General features: G+C 40.8%; 1 protein-coding gene across 5 annotated transcripts in view; it reads left to right on the plus strand.

Annotated features, from left to right (window-relative positions):
• PLCB4 (phospholipase C beta 4) overlaps positions 1-16,870 on the plus strand; it is a 263,547-nt gene that overhangs the window by 97,351 nt on the left and 149,326 nt on the right. For all 5 annotated transcript variants that reach the window (XM_075863064.1, XM_075863062.1, XM_075863065.1 and 2 more), the window contains one exon: positions 7,878-7,942. The gene's annotated coding sequence lies outside the window, so the exon portion shown is untranslated. The remainder of the gene's footprint in view (positions 1-7,877; positions 7,943-16,870) is intronic.

Below are 16,870 nucleotides of genomic sequence, written 5' to 3' on the forward strand. Positions count from 1 at the left end.
GTTTCAGTTGCTGTATCCTGTACCCAAAGCAATTAATGTAAGTGGTCAACAAGGAACATGACACTTTTTGCTCAGTGCTAAAACAGAAAATGTTTCTATTACATAAGTTTGTGAGGATTTTAAGAACACAAGCTCATTTGAACCCGTAGCAAGAGCTTGGGAAGCATATTTGATAAGACAGTGGCTTTATTTAATGCCATCTGAATATAGCTCTATTTTTATCCTTTGAGAGCACGACATATATATATATATATATATATATATAAATGCTGCAAGTATATCTTCATGTGAGAAATCATTTACATAATTATGTTAACAGCCCATGGTCAGGGAATTGGTATTTTTGCAGCTCCTTTGTCCGGTCACAGAGTTATCACTTCCTACAGCAGGTTTCCTTTCGAGAGAGGCTGACATTTAAGTGGAGCTGCCAAAACGACATGATCACTCTTTGCAATTGTCTTGAGAGTCATTTTTTAAATAGGACTAAAGCCAAAGATAGGGCTTTATAGTGTTATTGCTTATTTTGAGGCATTTTTTCATAAATTCAAAATCATCATTTAAATGTTTGTCTTAGTCTAAGCTCAGTATTAAATAAATAAAAACATTTCAACCATGTAAAAAGTTTTTCTTCCAGTTACTAAATATTTGGTACAAGATCCCAATATTCACCTTGAGTAGAGACCAATTTTGTTACATGTTTGGTATAAAAGATGTATGGATTATTGGCTCGGTATTGGTGGTATTGCCCAAATTATCGCAGCTTTAGGCCTCTTCTACACCACGTTTACTGACATAGGTCAGAAGGATGTGTTTGGATAGCAAATTATAGTTTAGTCTACCAATATATTTCTAAGGGATAACGTTTTTTTCAGGTTTTCATTTTGCAGGCTAAGGCCCCATGCACACGACCGTACCCGTAATCACAGTCCGTGATTACGGGCACGGACAGGCGTGCGAAGCCATCCGCATTTGCGGGCTGTGCTCCCATAAAAAGAATGGGATCACGGTCTGTAAAAGGCAAAAAATAATACATGTCCTGTTTTTTGCGGAGCCTTTCTACGGCATGGACACCTTCCCGTAATTATGGTTCCGTAATTACGGACAAAATCTATGGTGGTGTGCATGGGGCCTAACAGTGGTAGGCATATGCAGGTGTATGGCATACATTGCATAGGGTATGTTAACACGTTTAACAAAAAACGTCTGAAAATACGGAGCTGTTTTCAGAGAAAACAGTCTCTGATTTTCAGGCATTTTTGAAGCTGAAAATGAAGCTTCTTTTAATTTGGAGCTTCTTTTGAAGCGTATTTTGAGGTGTTTTTTATAGTGTTCAATGGAAAATCAGCTCCAAAAAAGGCCTCAAGAAGTAAGGGTATGTTCACACCCAGTGTTTTCAGACGCAATTCGGGCGTTTTACGCCTAAAATTACGCCTGAAAAAAAACGCCCCTAATACGCCTACAAACAGCTGCCCATTGCTTGCAATGGGTTTTACGGTGTTCTGTTCCCACGAGGTGTAATTTTATGCGTCACTGTCAAAATACGGCGAGTAAAAAGACGCCTGCGAAAAAGAAGTGCAGGACACTTTTTGGGACGTTTTTGGAGCCGTTTTTCATTGACTCTAATGAAGAACAGCTCCAAATTACGTCCGTAAAAGATGCCCCGCAAAACGTGAGTACATGCAATTACGTCTGAAATTCAGGAGCTGTTTTCTCCTGAAAACAGCTCCGTAATTTCAGACGTAATTGCAGTTATCGTGTGCACATACCCTTACATGCAACTTCTTTTTAAAACAGCGGCGTAAAAAGACGCCCCGTATGAACTAAATGCTGTTTTTCCCAGATGTTTGTAGGCGTTCAGCTCACATTTTTTCAGGAATTTTTCGAGGCGTGAATGCCCCGAAATACGCCTGAAAGCACTGTGTGTGAACATACCCTTATTGTTTTTGCATACAATGAAAGGGGTTTTACAGGATTTTAAAATTGACGGCCTAACCTAAGGATAGGCTATCTATCTAGGGGCCGCGACACTCAAACGAGCACCGCAGCCTCTAGATTGTTTACATAGTTTTCATTCCTGTTCATACTAAAACACGCCATTACTTTCGTAGCGGCTGAGTGAGGTATTGCAGCGTTGTCCTGTTCAAGTCAATGAAACAGTGCTGCAATACCTCGTACAACCGCTATGAAAGTAATGGCGTGTAAAATGAGAGCAAAATGAGCACTCAGTAGCCAGATGGCTCTTATATTATAGGTGTTATCTGTGTTGACAACCTCTTTAACCCCTTAACGACCAAGGACGAAAATGAACGTCATGGTCGGCTGCTAGTTCCCGCACCATGACGTTCATTTTCGTCCGCATTTCAAACTGTCACTCTGTGTAAACACAGAGTGACAGACCCGCGCTGACAGCTGTCCTAGACAGCTGAGACATCAGCCTCGCCGGACAGCGGACCATCGCCGCTGATTTCGGCAGTTAACCCCTTAAGTGCGGCGACGGATTGCCGTCGCCGCATTTAAGTGGTTTGAAGCACATCAGCAGCCCCCACGAAGTGATCGTGGGGGCTACCGATGCTTGTCACGGCAATCGGAGGTCAGATAATGACCTCCGGGTTGCCATGCACGGAAGCTTCGGAGGAACAGCCTCCGGCCGTTCCTCCTCTGCTTCCTGTCAGTGTGACAGTCACGTCACAATGACAGTTAGAGTACATTACACTACGTGTGTAGTGTAATGTACTCTAGCAGCGATCAAAGCTGCAAGACTAAGTGTCCCCTAGTGGGACAAGTTAAAAAAGTTAAAAAAAAGTAATAAAAATGTTTTAAAAAAAGTGTAAAAATAAAAGTTCTAAGTTCTATAAACACTAAATGCTTTTTTCCTATAATAAGACTTTTATTATAGAAAAAAAATGAACACGTTAAAAAAGTACACATATTTGGTATCACCGCGTTCGTAACGAACCCAACTATAAAACTATAATGTTATTTTTCCCGCACGATGAACACCCCAAAAAAAACCAATAAAAAACTACGACAGAATGGCAATTTTTTGGGTCACCACCGCTCCCTAAATAAAGAATAAAAAGTGATCAAAAAGTCGCATGTACCCGAAAATAGTACCAATAAAAACTTCTATCCGTCCCGCAAAAAACAAGCCCTTACACAGCTTTTTTGACTAAAAAATTAAAAAATTACGGCTCTCAGAATATGGTGACACAGAATTTTTTTTTTTTATAAATAAGTCATTTTATTGCGCAAACGCTAAAAAAAAGGACCAAACCTATATACATATGGTATCGCCGTAATCGTACCAACCCGCAGAATAAAGTAAAAATGTCATTTATAGCGTACGGTGAGCGCCGCAAAAAGAAAACCTAAAAAACTGTGTCAGAATTCCTGTTTTTTGCTCAGGATTGCATAAAAAAAATTGAATAAAAAGTGATCAAAAAAAATCGCATGTACCCCAAAATGGTACCAATGAAAACTACAGATTGTCCCGCAACAAATAAGCCTTCACACCGCTCTATTGATGGAAAAATAAAAAAGTTATGGCTCTTGGAAAGCGGGGAGTGAAAATCTAAAATATGAAAGCAAAAAATGGATCAGTCCTGAAAGGGTTAATTCATTTCTAATGAAAAAACGTATGACCCCATGTTGGGTATTTCCGTACTCGGGAGAAATTGCTTTATAAAAAATGGTTGTTTTTTTCCTCCTTTATCCCTTGTGAAAATGAGAAAATGCAACATTTTAGTGGAAAAAATGTTGATATTAATTTTCGCGCCCTAATTCTAATAAACTCTGCAAAAGACCCGTGGGGTCTAAATGCTCACTATACCCCTAGAAAAATTCCTTGAAGGTTTTTCCAAAATGGGGTCACTTTTGGTGGGTTTCCACTGTTTTGGTCCCTCCAGTGCATTGCAAATGCGACATGGCACCGAAAACCATTCCAGCAAAATCATAAATCAAAATGGCGCTCCTTCCCTTCTGAGCCCTGCTGTGTGTCCAAACAGCAGTTTATTACCACATATGGGGTATTGTCGTAATCGGGAGACATTGCTTTACAAATGTTGGGGTGCATTTTCTTCGTTATTCCTTGTAAATAATAAAAATTTCTATGTTTCAGAAAAAAAGTAGATTTTAATCCTTACAGACTAATTTCAATATATTTAGCGAAAAACCTGTGTGGTCAAAATGCTAACTATACCCCTAGATAAATACCTTAAGGGGTCTAGTTTTCGAAATGGGGTAGTTTATGGGGAGTTTCTATCATTCTGGCAGCTCAAAGCCTCTCCAAATGTACATTGGGGCCTAAAACATTTTCAAGCAAAATATGAGTCCTGAAAGCCTCCGGGTGTTCCCTTCCTTTGGGGCCCTGCCGTGTGTCCAAACAACGCATTAGGGCCACAATGTGGGTATTTTTGAAAACAGGAGAAAGAGGGTGATAGATTTTGGGGTGTGTTTCTTCATTTTCATGGTCGCTTTACAAAGAAATCGGTCTTCAAACAAATACTTTTATGAAAAAAGTGAAATTATTATTTTTTTCACCTGATATGCATTAAATTTAGCAAAGAACTGTGGGGTCAAAATAATTACTATACCCCTAAATAAATACCTTATGGGGTCTAGTTTTCTAAATGGGGTAGTTTATGGGGAGTTTCTATCGTTCTCGCAGCTCAAAACCTCTCCAAATGTACAGTGGGGCCTAAAACATTTTCAAGCAAAATATGAGTCCTGAAAGCCTCCGGGTGCTCCCTTCCTTTTGGGTCCTGCCGTGTGTCCAGGCAGCGCATTAGGGCCACAATGTTGGTATTTTTGAAAACAGGAGAAACAGGGTGATAGATTTTGTGGTGTGTTTCTTCATTCTCATGGTCGCTTTACAAAGAAATTGGTCTTCAAACTGATACTTTTATGAAAAAAAGTGAAATATTTTTTTTTTTCACCTGCTATGTATTAAATTTAGCAAAAAACTGTGGCGTTAAAATACTTACTATACCCTTAGGTAAATACCTTAAGGGGTCTAGTTTTCTAAATGGGGTCATTTGTGGGGGTTTCCACCATTCTGACACCTATGAGCCTCTGAAAACCTGGCTTGGTGCAGGAAAACAAAATGTACTTCAAAATTTATAAAAATTATTATTTAATTTGTAAGTCCTCTAAATTGCTGAAAATTTATTTTATTTTTTCAAAAGTGCTGCCAAAATGGAGTAAAGAGATGGAAATATATATTTAATTAAAAAAATTGTACAGTATGTGTGTACATATGTGACATATTGCAGTTAAAAATAGGGGAAAATGGTAATTTTTACAAAATTTCTTCCATTTTTCTATTTTTTTATTAATTTCCGCATATTGTATCAGTCTACTTTTACCACTAAAATAAAGTACAACATGTGACGAAAAAACAATGTCAGAATTACTTGGATATTCAAAACTTTCACAGAGTTATTCTCTGATAAAGTCAGACATACCAGATTTGACAAATCTGGCTTGGTCATTAAGGTACAAACATGCCCGGTCATTAAGGGGTTAATGCACTCCATCGATGCATCCCGATCCCACAGTCCAACTTTTAAGAAAATATCAAATATCCAATAACTTGGTCTGGCTTTCTTTTAATTGCTGAAATAACTGTGCCATCACAATGTAAGTTTCGATCATCAGGTAAATTGCCACTTCTGTTCCCTTTGGGGGAACGAAAGCTGAGATATTAATACGAAATAGACAATTTCATTTAATTTAACACATTTCCCACTCCCATAGGGCATGCAGAGAATTGCTCAGCATTTCAAGCACCAGAGTTTATCTTGACTGCTCTATAACAGATGGCATGTGGCAAGATTAGCATGCCTGTCAGAGCCAACATTTCAAAACACAGCATTTAATCCCTACGGAATACAAACAGAATGTATGAATAGTCATAATATGAATTGGCATGCTTTTGACTTTTCTTTCAAATTACATCAGTGTAGTTTAAAATCATGTCAATTAAACACATAGAGGGAAGCACAATGTCAGATTTACTTGTTAAGAAATTCGGAAGTGCGTCTCACCCTCTAGTGAGACTGCAAGTGGCTTAAAAGAGAAACTTTGTGCTTGGGCCCTATCTTCCTCCACCTCACCACTGGGCTACAGAAGCATGACCTGCACATATACAGGGACTCGCCTCTGGACACAGGGAACCCATTGCATCCTTGTTATACTGAGATTTGGGTCAGTGTACATCGTGCCAACCCCCAGGTGCATCACCCCCCTCTTCAGAGGTTTAGATTCTGCTGTTATTTACTGATGGACCCAACTGATAGCCAATTGACCCAAGTGCCCACACATTCAGCTCTCTATGCCTGACCTCCCGGAGAGGGTGTCTTCTCTAGATCCAACTCAAAAGATTTCCCCTCTGTCCCCAGTAGGACTCCTGCCGCTGTACTTATTGCCTCCTTTAGACCTTTGGCGGAACTTACAGCACGTTAACATTGCTAAAGTCTTCCAGGACTGGTAGATTCCAGGTATCAGATCTTACCTCCCAACCTCTGCTCATCACATGACCAACTTTTTACACAAACATATCTTCATGGAAATGTGTAAAACATTTTCTAACACATTTTCTGCTACTACTCTCCCCACCAAAGACCTACTCTCTAAAATGTTCACAGATATACAACTTAAAGGGATGCTCATTATATCAAGCTACCCATTGGCCTGGGAAAGAAAAATTGGGTACAACAATCTCTAGGGAGGACGTAGCTTTCATCTTAAAGCACTCACTTGGTTTCTGTAGATGTATCAGAAGCCAGGAGAATTTTTTTTAAAACACTTACTAGATGGTATGGGATGCCAGAATTTTACAAACAAATGTAATAGTCTAATCCACTCTGAGAAGTGTTGCCTTCACAGGAACTATCACACACAACTAGTGGTGCTGCCCAAAACTTCATGACTACTGGAAAAAAAAACACTGACTTTCTTAGAAAAAAAATCCCTAGTAAACATGTTCCACTCTCTGCCCCACTAATGAATCAATAAGATGGATTCTATATGTAGAATTGGGATAGGAACTTGAACAACGCCATTTGGGGCCCTTGGTTATCTTTCCAATCCTTCAGGAGCGTTAACTCCCCCCTCTCCTAACATCGGCTTGTCACATCTCCCCATGGCTGACTCCACTTAATATGACGGGAGCTTCCTGTATTTCAGGTACATCACCGCACATTACGGTACAACATTCTTTTTTGCTCAGCGTCTTCCTAGTTTGGAAGCAAGCATCAACAAGACTCCTCTACCTGCCTCTCCTTGCTCCCCACAATTTTTTTTTTGTTCAAACATTGGGAACGATGTAAATGGTTCTCATGGGCTTTTTTGTTTCTTTGGATTTTTTGTGTACTTTATATAAATACTATGTTGTTTTGTTAGTGCCATACTTTGTGTAACACCAAACCATCTTCTAGTGCTTGGTACATTGTTATTGTATTATGCTGTTTATTTTCTAATAAAAAATAAATTAGGAGATAAAAAAAGAAATTCAGAAGCGCTCCTTCTTCTCAAGCATAGTGCTGTGTAAGGAATAATTGTTTGCAATAACAACTTATGCTGGTTATTAAGATACAACATTTATACCATATATATTTTTGGAGAAATTTATTAAAGTAAATTTAGCATTGCCCATAACAAAAACAAAATGCCCCTCCTCCCACCTGGTGTTGACCACACCTCCCTCTCCCTTGAAAATGTAGTCACCTCAAATGTTACCTACAGTATTGTATTAGTACTATAAGTTACTATTATTACTAATATTCTTTTTATTGTTGCAAGTTGCAGTGTTTTGGGGAGGATTTGTTTGTCGATGTTACATGGAAGCAGATTTATTTAATTTTCTTTTGTTTTCACAGGTCAATACTTTGCCACAACTGATTAAGTAGTTCACTGGTTGCAAGTTTCACGTAACGTCTGCTAGGTAAGTGATAACAAATGTTAACGTTTTATTATAACAATTTTCCCATTATTGTTACTATTATAATTATTATGTACTGAAAAAACTGATTATTTGTATAATCTCATACAACCTCTGTATTTTAACGCTGTTTGAAAAAAACCTTGAATTATGCCTTTTAGTGTTTTCATAAGGTGCACGTCCCATGGACGTTTTTTCAGGCTTTATGTCCAAAGGATAGTCTAAACATATGGATGCAGTGGCGTAGCTATAGGGAGCCACAGTTGCGACCGGGCCCCTAAGCAGTGCAGTGCAGCCACTCTGTGTATGCTGCGGTTGCATCGATGGGTCTCTGAGACCAAGTGACATCCGGAAGGGGGGTGTCGAGGTGACAGGAGGATGAATTGGGACAGGCATGGGCGGGATCTCTTAACTCCAGGCCCAGACAGGGGCAGAGTATAAGTGAGGTACTCAGGAAGGGGCATGTGGGGGGGCTGAGCACTGCCGCTGGGGCTGAGTTTTTGAAAGCACCGTCTGGGAGGGAGGAGGGGCTCAATGCTACGGGATGCTTGCTGGGCAGGACGTGGGTGGGTCTTGTGGCAGTGCATGTCACCTGGTAGGCCACAGCATAGGGAGACGTGCCAAGCTAGAGGAGAAAGGACTGCTTGCTCCACCTCCTCTTCCTTCCGTGGTGGAGAGTGTATGCTTGCTGTAGTCCTGACCCACGCGGCACGCAGTTTAATGGTAAAGAACTAGGAACAAGACCGACTAAATTAATACACAATGCACTAGTTTCCTCTTAATGACTGCCCTCATTCTGGCAGTGTGATTTGTTGGAACCCCCACTAATCACTAGAACAGTGGTCCCATCACTGCGGTCCTAAGTTGAATAGAGTGCTGCCCACAGAGATCAAGCATGCACCCTGCAACTACACTCTATATCTATGGGGCCGACAGAGATAGCGGAGTGCTGTACTTGGCTAATGACTGTGAATGGAGCAGCATGGCGCATGCTCGACCACTGCGGGCATCGATTTATTTAAACTCTTACCGCAGTGACGAGGATAAAGGCTCTTGGGACCCCCAGTCTATGATCAGTGGGTCAAGTCAACACCTTAAACACTTAAGGCCCTTTTACATGGGCCAAAGATCGGGCAAATGAGCGCTCATATCAACGCTCTTTCCTGATCATTACCCAGTATAAACAGGGCAGCGATCAGCCAATGAACAAGCTTGTTCATCATCTGATCATATAGTTTATGCAGCAATAAACCTTACCGTTGTCGGCAGCACATATCCGATATCACAGGGAGCTGTGCTGCTGACATGATAGAAATGTATGGGACGAGCGAACTTAGCAATGAGCGCTCGTCCCCATGCATTACTAATCATAGCTCCTTGTGAAAGGAGCAAACGAGCGCCGATCAACAAGCTGTCTCGTTGATCGGCGCTCATTCTTACGACCAAAATTGCCTGGTTGTAAAGGACCTTTAGTTATCTTCCTCAAACCATTCCTGAACAATGTTTGCAGTGTGGCGGGGGCATTATCCTGCTGAAAGAGGGTACTGCCATTAGGGAATACTGCCGCCATGAAGGGATGTACTTGTCTGCAGCAATGTTTAGGTGGGTGGTACGTGTCACATCCATATGAATGCCAGGACCCAAGGTTTTTCAGCAGAATATTGTCCAGAGCATTACACTGCCTCTGCCAGCTTATCTTCTTCCCATAATGCAGCTTGGTGCCATCTCTTTCCCAGGTAAGCAGCACAGATCCACATGATGTAAAACGGGCCATCGGCCATGAAGAGAATTTGGGGGGGGGGGGCAAGAAGAACTTTTGCATCGGGGTCCTGTATGGACGTGTGAAATGGCCCATTTTTTCTTTTTTTTATCAACCGTACTTCTTCTTGAATGAAATGCCTTGAATTCTCACACATTACAGGAAAATAACAGTGCAGGGAAAAAAATACTTGGAAATTACATAATTACTAGTAAAACTTAAGTTGGGAATCATAAAGTCTGCTGCTGATCCTTCTTTTGACTCCCTTTGATAACCGTACTGTAGATCAAAACATAAAGGAAGACATACAGTACCAAGTAATTTGAGATCCGACTCAGCCCTGGCTGCTGTTAACCTGGCAGCTGGGACCAACATTTTTGGATTTCTTCATCTCTATGATCCATGCTGACGAATACAACTACTACTTAACAAACAGCGTGCCTAAAAAATAATTCACTAATGAATAATAACAATTGGTAACTTTACTTTATGAGAATGGTTAAAAAAAAACATAGAAATCTGTCATTCCTATAAATAATGCTGCCATTGGTCTATATTGTCTAATAAAATCATGAAAATATCTATTTTCCTTGTGGCCTGTAATCTTTTTCAGAGAGTGAGTGATTTGTAGTTCTTCCTTGGCAGCAGTGCAGGCGATGTAAAAGACCACATCTCCCTTTTAACTACCTCATATCTGTAATATTCTGTCTGGACATAAAAAATAAAAAAAAAGAGGATGACTTCTCCTGAATGAAGTGAAGTAAATGAGTATGCACTGGCAATATTGTGCACACTACACAGTTTGCCAGACCTTGCAGCCCCACAGAAGAGGTTCTTGCGGGCTCTAGTACAAAACATCAGCCTTGACCTGGGCTGTGGACCTGTGATGTCACAGGGGTAATTTATGGCAATGATGTCATGATGTGAGCCTAGGTTGGAATACATGTGTAGAGCAGAGAAACAATGTGAGATCCACACAGGGGGCATATTTGTATGGTTTCTAACTTTTTTTTCTTCACATTACAACTAAAATTGTAAGTTCCCGGTCAACCCCTTTAATACTCCTCAGCTGGAAAATAGTTACAGAATTTGCTGACTTCAGCCTATTGTCCCCTAGAATAAGAGTGTGCCTGGTGAGAAAAGTGACAGAAGCTCTTCATCTTTCACTAATAACACGGGACATGGCGACTGCTGACACAGCGGAACACCATCTCTCAAAAACATTTACGTATCCATGGACTTCAGCGGCTAATTGATAACAAGCTGAATCTGAGGAACATTTCATGTAACGGTGCATTAAAGCGAAATTCTGCTGCTACAAGACCTGTTTTCACCTTTTACATCACGGTGTCTGTGAGTGACTTGCAGTCATTATTATAATGTTTCCATGGAGATTAGTGACATCAGAATGGCTCCAACATAATAGGAAAAACATTGATATCTGAATTTGCCACATATTGTACATGTACCCTTATCAAATAATAACACAAATCTTACAACAACTGGAAACACATGACACTGACTCACTGCTATATGCAGGTCTATTCTTAGCTGACAAGGTGATCTCTCAATTTACGCCTTGGTTGCTGACCAAATCTTTTTTAAGATTCTTTTGAATGATTTCAGAGCTGGTTTATGTATATTTAACCGGTTAAGGACCGTCCTGTGTATATACAGCGCAGGTTTAAGCTTGCTGCCCGAGTGATTGGGTGCTTGGCTTGCTAGGGATCCTGCAGAGAAGGCAGAAGGGATTTTATCCACTTCTGTCTTCTCAATGAGCGCTCTGTATAGAATAGAGGCCGCTGCCTCTATTGGTCCTGGTGGTCATGTGATCGGCAGGATGCTGGCAGTACGAGGCTGCTGCTGGGTCTAACTAGACCCAGCACAGCCCTAATTGCGGCCGCAATTCCCCCGAAAATCCATTGGAGAATTGCGGCCCCATTCATTCCTATAGGGCCATGCACACGACTGTGGTTTTCACGGTCTGTTCATGTCCGCGGAGTCCGGACTCATTGAAAATAATGGGCAACTCGCGGCTGTCACTCAGTGGTCGGCTGACCCGGAAATCACTGGCGCGCACATGGCTACGGTCGTGTGCATGAGGCCTAAGCCTAAAATGATAAAAAAAATTATGCATATAAAAATTATAAGAAAAGAAATGTGCATTGATCCTGAAAAACACATTAAAACTGATTGCAAAAATCACGACGCTAGCCCAACAAATAGAAGTGTTATAGAAGTTCAAGTAACGCGTGTTAAAAATGGCTAAACAGTGCCTAGTCCTTTACCGGTTAAAATTATACTCAGTTTTCATTTTAATGGCATTAGAAGAATCTGTAGATCACCAGAGTGGTCACCGCAGCCGGAGAGGCAAGACTCCATGTCTGTGGCTGTATTCTGGTTCCATAACACATAGATCGTGGATAAGGTGCCCATAAAAATCTATACTGTACCTCCATGTGTCTCTGATTCTACCCAAAATGCTGTGTGCCGAATTATTCAGGTATTTTCCCTTAGAAACATTTCTTCTTGAAAAGTATACAGTGCCTCACTGAGTCACTCTGAGTGCCTATAAGTGCATAAAATAGACCCGAGGTCAGAGCCCGGCCTTACATTGGATGTCGCCCTGTTCGGTAACTTTTTATAGTGTTTTGCTATACAGTGTAAAAATACCCACACAAAACAGTTCCAAATGTTGGCCAAATTACCTTGGTGATTTCTGTCTGTCTATTTACCGTGCATGCGCGGGGGGACACGTCACTCGGACGGTGGCATCGGCCCCGGCGCATGAGCAGTACACATACACAGACGCATTGTGTGCATTGATATGGCACCCGATGGAAGGGAAGGTAAGTGTGCCATTTCGGCTGCACACAGCTAGTACCAATTAAACCCTTGTGTCCTCTAATACATGGCTTATATAAACCAGTACCTTACCACATTACAAATACCCCTAAGCAAGCCAAGTTGTGATGATACGCATGGGGCATCTTTGTCCTCTATCCCCAGAATTGGTAACATTGCTATACACATCACTTGTCATATTGATGCAACGTTTTGTTCATCCATACATACTTATACTTGTAGACCATGAGGTCATTTGTGTATTAGCAGCTTGTGGTGAGGGGATGGTGGTTTGGTGGGGGGTTGGTTTGGCCACTTGTCATGGTGGTTTGCTACAATTGTATCCAGTCTAGGCAGCTTTTTCTGAACTGAACACTTCTTCAGTATTTTTCCTTCCTGTTTTCATATGTAGATAGAATATATAAGGCTGGAGTCTAGACTGCTTAACTCACAGAGGATTGCTTAGACTGTATACAATTGGAGCAAACCCTCAGCTGTGAGACAAATCAGATCTGTGTGGATTTTTTAGCCTCTAAATGTAAAAAAAAATAAAGAAAATTGAAACACAAAGTATTTAGAAAGTTGCAAAAGTTATCTTTTTACAATCATTAAAGGGGTTTTCAAACCAGTAAAAATTAATGGCCTATCCTCAGGATAGGCCATCAATAGCTGATTGGTTGGGGTCCAACTCCCGGGACACCCGCCGATCAGCTGTTTTGAAGGGGGTGCAGCGCTCGTACGAGCGCTGCTTCCCCTTCATTTCTAATTGCTCACTGTGAATCTTCGACACACATTTAGCGGCAATTCACAGTTATTGCAGCCTTTTCTCCCATTGAAGTGTATTACAGCCATCTCCCATTCATTTGAAAAGGGAAGTAAAGAGAATGAAGGGGAAGCCGCGGCACCTTCAAAACAGCTGATTGGCTGGGGTGCCGGGAGTTGGCACCCCAACCGATCAGGTATTGATGGTCTATCCTGAGGATAGGCCATCAATTTCTTAGAACTGGTAAACCCCATTAAGAAAAATGCATTTATGACGAAAGTTCAAGACCGCACCATCAAACCAAATAACCTCACCAGTCATGACCATGTCTTCACTCAGTTCACTGTAGTCTATCAACAAACCTACAATATAACTTGACATAAAAATGGAAGGAATGTGATAATAGGTAATGTACTTCTGTCCATAGGCTGTGTCTGCGATAGCTATTGAGCCCCATTTAATTTATCGGGGCTAAATTGCAATACCAGACACAGTTTACGGACTAGAGCGGCGCTGGTAGAAAGCAGACTTGTTTTTCTAATCTCATACAACCTTGGTTGTAAATTTACAATGTACAAGTCATAGTTAAAATGTCACTTGATTTGCAAATTTGACCATTAACTAAATTTAATATGCAAATATGCTGTACATTATATCTGAAAGTGAACCTGTAAACATTAAAATAAAATCTTTGTCAGCCTGTGTGCGATCATAAATATATAATGGACACTATTCACGTCCCGCTATTCTTTCCACTAACACTTTCTTGGAAATGATGATCGCTCTTGCTTGTTGTGTTAATAGTTTAATAATTGACCTTTTAAAGTGGGTGGAGCTCATGAAATTAAGGGATTATTTAAATCTTAGATTATTTAGGCTGTAATTTAAAGCTTAAGACATTTTTCTTACGTCCACGATAAAATGTGATAAATATCCCTCTTTCTAAATTACATTTTATTAGACTTTAAACAAACAATAGCCATCCTGTGTTATAAATCTGATCTGGTTAATGAGAACTAAAATAATTGCATTGGCTTTTGTTTTGTAGGATTAAAACACTTCTAGGACAAGAGTGCACAGTATTCATACCTTATGTATTGGCCTAATAAATATATTCTGTCTTGGAAACAGAAATCCCCCAATAATACTAACCTATTGGACAGATTTAGTAACTATCCGACCATAAATGATGATGATTATTAATGAAAATCATTAAATCTGTGACAAAAATTCTTTGGACAATCAAGAAAAGTCCATGACAATTTTATGGGACATTTGATGTTGTCAAAGATGAAGCCTTTAGAAAATTGTATCCTAAGGCTATGTTTACACGGGGCGGATACGCTTCGTATCCGCCCGGGTCCCTGCAGGGAATTCCGGCCAAAAAAACATACCAAATTGTGGTGCAGTTTTTTGGCCGGAATGTCTGGACCGGAAATTATCAGGTAAAAAAAAAAAAAGCACATACTTACACGTTGTCATGGCGACACGCGCCTCTGATGCCCAGCCTCCTGGAATGACGTTTCATCCCATGTAACCACTGCAGCCTGTGATTGGCTGCAGCAGTCACATGAGTTGAAACACCATCCCTGGAGGCGGGGCTGAACATAGAAGTAGAGAGATCTGGGTAAACATAACTTTTTTCTGAGTTGCAATCTTTGTGGCAGATTTGCAGCTTCTCTGCCGCAAAAATCGCAAATCTGCTATTTGTTGCGGCTTTTACCACCACATTGAATTCAATAGGGAGAACCCGCAAAAGAAAACCAGCAATTCCGCAACATAAATAGATATGCTGCGGATTAAAAAAACGCACAAAAGGTTAATTTATGAATGGTTTTTCAGCGGGTTTTTTATGCAGCTTGTGGATGATAATTGTTCAACTCTCATCCACTCTGCTGCTACTATATTACGCTGCGGATTTCCGCAATGAAATCCATTTGCGGTAAATTTTCTGGAGTATTTTCGCTACTTGTGGATTTACCCTAATAATGTCAGATTAATCAAGTGTTATGTCAGTGGACAGACATTTATGGCCTATCCACAGGATATGTCCAAAATGTCTAATAAATGCGGGTTCCACCTCTATGTCCTGAACGGGTGTCCTCCGACTCTGTCCTGCCTAGGAGACTTGGGAGTTAAGGAAACAGTGTAGCTTGCTGTGCTACTCTGTTTATGTAACTCCCATTCACTTCTATGGGAGGTATGGAAGCAGCGTACAGTATCTCAGGGTGCTAGGTTGTTTCTGGGATCCCGTCCTGCTCTGCACTGATTCTCCGCCTGGATGCAGTGGCCGGTGGCTGCCTAACCAGAGGAAACAGGGTTGGAGGACCCCTATAGAGACAAATTTTTTAAAAAGGATGAACAGTTTGTACCACCCTGCCTGTATGCCCTGTTAGGATATATGGACATAATACAGTGGTTTCCTCCACTTGGTACCCTCTTCTATTTTTCGGAACTGTTATCCCTCAGTAAGACATGACTCATCCGTTCAATGCACACTATTAACTTCTCCTGCAGTATCACTGCAGGGAAAATGAGGATGGGCCGGCTGCTTCTCCTCCGTGGAACATTTGGAGAAAAAAGACTATCAAACTTGAACTACCTCTTAAATATAAAGAGGGTTTAAAGACCAGAGTTCAATAGAAATCGTATTCAGCACACACTACAGAACTACGCCATGTCGCACCTGGCATTGTCCTCAACCACCTTTCTAGCATAATAAGTAGCAGCAAATGATAGTAAATGAGTTGCAGAAAGTGCCAAAACCTCTTTTCCCAAATGGGGACAGGGACTGATGTGAGTATTATTAATATTCTGTATATAGTGCTGTGGAATTTGTTGGTGCCATATAAATAATAAAAGTAAATGAATAAATAAACCGGCACTAAATCACAGTAAGGCTCTATTCACATCTACATCGGAGGCTGCATCGCACATTCTGTCAGATTTGACAGAAAGAAGAATGATGCGTGCAGCACTATTTTTCTCTTCAAAACGATGGCTCCCACTGCGGAACCCAATGGACCAGATTGGGGACCACGATGGGGTCCGTCGGCACCGATGGTATCCGTTGTATGACGTATCCTGCAATGCGTTGTCATTTCCTTTTTATAGTGTGACACTCGAAAGTGAGAACAGTGGCGTGCTTGTATGGAATTTTTAGATTTTCCTATTCCTCAGGATTTCACATCTGACTGCTGTAAAATACTAGGGCGGCCTAACAGCTGATCTCAGACTTAGATGGCTGCACTGATTGGATTCCTGCAGTATTTAGATGCGGTTAAATTACTGTAGCTGATCTGGTATTCTAACCTAAAATAAATATTTGCCCCCGCACTATTCACATAGAGCTCAACACAACAGTTCACCATTGAAGGTACACTTCTTGTCTGCACTTTCTTGAAGAATGTTACTACGTTTTTTAATACAATTAGTCATCCCCCGGACTGTGTGTTTACAGGAGACATTGCATTCTTGGGAGGTCTAACTTAGTTTTTAATCAAATCTGTTTGATGTATGTGACAGATTCAGATCCTATATCCCAGGAGCAACTGTCTGGGTCTAT

The sequence above is a fragment of the Rhinoderma darwinii genome, chromosome 4 (genome assembly GCF_050947455.1).
Source record: "Rhinoderma darwinii isolate aRhiDar2 chromosome 4, aRhiDar2.hap1, whole genome shotgun sequence".
In the NCBI taxonomy this organism is placed as follows: Eukaryota; Metazoa; Chordata; class Amphibia; order Anura; family Rhinodermatidae; genus Rhinoderma; species Rhinoderma darwinii.